The sequence below is a fragment of the Coturnix japonica genome, chromosome 8 (genome assembly GCF_054131305.1).
Source record: "Coturnix japonica strain WE chromosome 8, WE-NBRP24, whole genome shotgun sequence".
In the NCBI taxonomy this organism is placed as follows: Eukaryota; Metazoa; Chordata; class Aves; order Galliformes; family Phasianidae; genus Coturnix; species Coturnix japonica.
This window is the reverse complement of record NC_140670.1, coordinates 32,277,522-32,282,521: the sequence shown is the minus strand read 5'-3', so window position 1 is coordinate 32,282,521 and position 5,000 is coordinate 32,277,522. Positions and strand designations below refer to the sequence as shown.

The 5,000-nt window shown below is 47.9% G+C and overlaps 1 protein-coding gene and 1 long non-coding RNA gene across 32 annotated transcripts in view; one reads left to right on the top strand and one right to left on the bottom strand.

Annotated features, from left to right (window-relative positions):
• Nucleotides 1-702, bottom strand: part of LOC146760029 (uncharacterized) — a 1,281-nt gene extending 579 nt beyond the window's left edge. The window contains exons 1-3 of the long non-coding RNA XR_014948999.1: nt 425-702; nt 117-195; nt 1-14 (exon numbers count right to left, since the gene is read on the bottom strand). The exon at nt 1-14 is cut by the window's left edge and continues 579 nt beyond it. This is a non-coding gene — a long non-coding RNA (uncharacterized LOC146760029). The remainder of the gene's footprint in view (nt 15-116; nt 196-424) is intronic.
• Nucleotides 1-5,000, top strand: part of EBF3 (EBF transcription factor 3) — a 113,090-nt gene that overhangs the window by 8,708 nt on the left and 99,382 nt on the right. The gene's annotated exons all lie outside the window — the stretch shown is intronic.

Here is a 5,000-nt window from a genome sequence, read left to right as displayed (position 1 = left end):
GCTCCGGTAGTTGGCTGTAAGGAAGGATCAGACACAGTGTGCTTCATCCTTTTGTCCTTTGGATACATTTAGCAGCTTCTGACCAGATAAGGCATTTTTGTCCTCGGGATACAAACCAATAACTCAGTGCTGAATTGAGATCTATGGGCGCCCATTCGTTCCAGCCCACACCAGGAGTCGCTCTGATAGTTGGAGCTGTTTATCGCAATGGGGGAAAAAAGGAAAAAGAAAAAAAAAAAAAATCCAACAACCTTTTTTGCACCTTGGGAATAATAATTTGTTAGCAGTGAAGGTATTTTAAATAAACCTCTGTAAGCGTACATGGGAATGCTGCAGTAAGATTTGAGTGCAAAAACAAAACTAAGGCCTTGCAACGGCGATACCGCCTGCCCTCCCACCTTCTAAATCATCGAGAACCATTTACCTCGGTGTGGTTTTCTCACGCAGTGTGGCTGAGTGCGCACACTTCTGCTGCTGTGCACGCTGAGGTGTCTTCTGCCACATTGGGGCTGTTGGCACGGTGCAGCAACACGCGGAGTCACCAACAAACCGCCATAAAGTGCAGCACAGTCGGTAAAGAGATGCTGCAGGAAAAGCGTCCCTGGGAAATGAGGCTGACCCAAAGAAAAGCAAATAAAAGAAAGGAAAAGGCCCATATTTTCTTTGCGGTGTTGCTGAAAAGGATGGGAGTATCATTTTCATAGTGGAATAATGTTTTCTGGGAAAACACAAAAGCAGATGTTCCTCATTAGGAACACCCATTGTCTACGTATCACAAGTATGAACAGATAAATCTATCCTATTTCACCCATACATTCCAATGGCTGTAAATGATTACAGGATGCCGCAGTAACTGCTAAACCCAAACCACACTAAATATGTGCTAAAATAATTTCTCTGTGCCATCACGATATATTTTATTGGAAGGTATGGAAATTCCTGGGAAGACACATCCTCCTGCCTTTTCCTTTCCTTGTTTGGCTGTGAAGGCTCCATGGTGACCAACTGTTGAGAGCTCAGGAGCGATGCTGGGGGAGCGGGGCATGGGGCAGCTAGGGACATGGGGCAACTCCCAGGCAGCAGGGGCAGCTTGCGGGAAGGCATCTTGCAGGTTGAGAAGTGAACAGCTTGCAGACAGTTCGCAGGCAGGCAGCAGTAGCAGTAGGCAGCCTGCAGGCAGCGATGGGCAGCTTGCGGGTAGGGAGCTCTCATGCAGCTTCCACGAAGCAGCAGGCAGCTCCCATGCAGAAGTGGGCAGCTTGCATGCAGTTTGCTTGCAACTTGCTTGCAGCAGTGGGCAGCTCTCCTATAGCCCACATGTAGCAGCAGGAAGCTCTCATGCAGCAGTTGCGTGCAGCTGACTTTGCAGCCATCACATGCAGCATGGGCTGCCTGTGCACCGTGGCATGTCTTGCATGCCCTGCACTGCTCCTCCAGATGGTCCCCCCGCTGACCCGCTCTGCTGGCACCTGTGCAGGCAGCCAGGGCCCCCGCCCCACAAACCTGGCACGGCATTGCAGTGTTTGGAGGCTTTATCATTCTGTGTGTGTCCCACTTTCCTGTCGGGCAGCCAGACATCTGTTTATCCCATTTCTTTCGTACAGAGTTTGGAATAGCTTTAGTTTGGGGGAATAAGAAGTTTTGTCATATTCAGCAGCTGCTGCCGAGCCCTGCAGCTCCCAGCATACTTGCAGGCTGACCTCAAGGCTGAGTGTGGGGTGGATGCAGCCCACATCCCACACCTCTGCACGGACATTGTGTACCCACTGTGGCTCTGCCCGGGGTCCTCACCCAACCCACGCTGCAGGGTTACACCTTGGCTGAGGTGCAGGAGCAGTGGCCTCAGACTGATGGGAGCGTTTTTTAGGCACCAGTGTTTCCTTTCACTTCCTGTCACAAAGGTCAGCGGGAGCGACCTTTGCTGGCGGTGCCGGGCGCTGAATTATTCATGCGATTGACTTTTTGTCAGCGCACACAGTTGTGCTCTGGGACGTTTTATTCATTTACCTCATTTAAAGCGCCTTTCTGCACCTGTTCAAGTATTAATATCATGTAATTTGGGCCTAATGCCGATTTTGCTGAACACTCATTATATTTTTTATTAGCTATATTTCCAAACGATTATGTATGATTATTACCCAGCCTTACAAACAGCAATGGGTTATTCCCCAGACCTTTACATCTTCTTGTCAGGTTGTTTTCAGAAGCGAGGAGGATAAACATTTGACCAGTCCCAATGTTTTTATTCCTACTCCATATCCAACCAGAGAACTTAAAGCTTTTTCCCTTATGGCTTTGCGAAAGCGTGATTAAATCCAACTCTGCGGAAGCTGTACAAATGCCAGCATTTATAAGGTCAACGCTTTTGTTAAAAATGCTATGTAAATGAGGATCTGCAAAAAGGGACATTAAATAAAATTAAATTCATTGTCTTCTTTAATGTCATTTACATTTTGGCTAAGCCCCGGCCTGTCAAGGAGGATTTTTTAAATAATTTTAATTACACATCATTTAGGGATCCAAGGTTTTCTATTCAGTAGCATTTGGATAACCTGCAAAATGGTGACTGTTTATTAACTTCTTAAATGACAACTTGTCATCTCAGCTGCACAGCGCAGGGAAAGCACAGCGGTTTGGTGTCATCTTCCTTTATTTCTTGTATTTCTTTAAGATGTGGGCACAGCTACCGAAGAACAAACCTTACCGTACCTCCGCTGCTCCTCTGCCCTCATTGTCCTATAGGTGCTACCAGCATCAAAGTACATTATAAAGCGATAACTTTCCCAGGCAACCATTCCCTTAAAAAATGTCTCTACCAGAAACCGCCCGTTGTGTTTTTCCTTAGGAAGATGTGGCAGATCCCCAGGTTTGCACCAATGATGGAGGTGGGTGGCTGCCCCTGCAGCACTCAGGTGTGAGCACCTTGCTGCTGTCTGGGGCAGAGGGTGATGCTGGGAGCAGGGGATGCTCTATGCTGTGCTGCATCACCACATTGAGCTGTGCAGAATGCAGGGTGTGGGGTGGCAGAGGATTAGGGCAGAGCAGAGAGCTGGGCTCATTGCACCCCAGGAGCACTGCTCCATGCTTTCCTCCTCTCCTCCTCTCTTCCCTCCTTTCCCCAGGCCGCCTCAGCCATGCCATTGACATCCTCCTCTTAATCCCCACTCTTAATCAGAACGCGAGGCGCGGTTAATGAAATTGTGTAAATACCTGCGCTGCTGGAGGAGCGCTCCGAGCATCCTCCAACCATTGTTCCAAGCAAATCCCCAATGTGTTGGAGGAGACTTCTGTAACACTTTTTTTTCCCCCTCCCTGTATAATACTTGATTATTTGCAGGGAGCCATAGGCATTGCAGGACTGCTGTAGGAGGGAGGAAGGGAATAGCTTGCTTTGGTGAGAAAGGAAAAGAGGGGGCAGGGATTTGAGCAAAGCTGTCAAAAACTATACTGCAGGAGGTACCCTGATACAAACCATCCCGTGCTTCTGCTGCAGCCTTATCAGGTGAAAAGCAAAGATACTGCCAGAGCCTGTAATTTGGTTAGAATGCCTTTGATGAATTGGATTAGGTTATGGAAAAATCTTTCAAACTCAGAGTTCTGGTACGTGAGCTTACAGGAAGTAAATAATTACCCTCAGACAGCAGATAATTAAAAAAAACAACCTGCGAAGCAAAGTGGTAGAGATGGCTTTAATAAAACTCTGCACATGATGCAGGGCTGAGGGGTCTGAGTGCTGCGGGGCCATTGGGGACCACTGGTGGGGTGCGGGGACCCCGGGTGGGGAGGGAGGAAATTCCCAGCTCGAGGATGGGAATTGTCACCGAAGACAGCAGGAGGTGATTGACAAGCAGGGCTACAGGAAGGGAGAGCTCGGGGAGCTCAACCTGCGCTTGGCAGCGCTTCCAGGGCTCGCGCTCCAGGAAAATGAGAACCATTCACCTCGGCCAGGCTGCCAGAACACAAGCTCCTCTTGTTTGTTTATCTTCACAGCAAATCTCACAAAAATGCTTGTGGTCAAAGCGATGTATAACACAACACTGTGTGGCATTATTAATCCGCTATTAAAATAAAGATGGAACTGAGTTTGAGAAAAAAATACCCGAAGCTGGGGGGTTTTACAGGCTGAGGGGTTCCCAGGATTTTATGAGATGCAGTGATTGGAGTTTGCTGTTAACTGTTTTGGTTCATTAGCAATTGAAGCTGAAGGAAGCTCGCTGGTTCCTCGGTGAGTCAGCTCTGCCAGACGCAACAGTGCTGCTCCGTTCTGGTTTGTGTTTTGTTGCTGAAGGAGCTTTCCCGATTTCTTGGGGGTGGAAAAAAAATCCAGAGTGCAAACAGCATTTGTTGTGTAGAAGGGGAACGTGTTTGTTCCGCCGTGTGTGTGGATCCTGGTGTGCTGGGCTAAAGGCAAATTGAACAAACTAAAATATCTAGGATACTTTCAGCAAAAGTTTCACAGCCAGAAAATTACGCGGAGCCAATCATTGTGCGGTCGTGGTGCCAGAAGTGCATAAAGTAAACTGCATCATCTGAGCACAGCGGTGAGGATAGCGTTGTGTTTTCCCAATAATTCACTAGGAAATGAGTTTAACATGTGTGGAAAGGAAGGGGCTTACATTTGTGTTGTTGTAAGACATGTAGCATGGGCCCAGCTAGCGGAAGGAGTCGGCTCCAGCTTGTCTCTAGTGAAAGACGAAACACGGTTACACATCTGGTGAGAAAGAACAGTTCATTTACCGAGACAGCTCGCTCTCTGCTGCAGCTGAAAGGAGCTATTTTGACAGAAACAAAGCCATGGGGGCTGGGGTGAGCGATTAGCAGTATTCTGCCCACTAAAAAACTCCTTGGCCTTAATGATAAAGAAATAAGAAAGGAAATAAAGAGACCTGGCCTAATCCTCGGGCAGTGTTTAAGGAGGCTTTCGGAAAGCAGCAATGCAAACAGTGGCTTCCATGCATAGCTCCCACTGCACTCCGTGAAAGTTTCTAAAAATAAAGAAA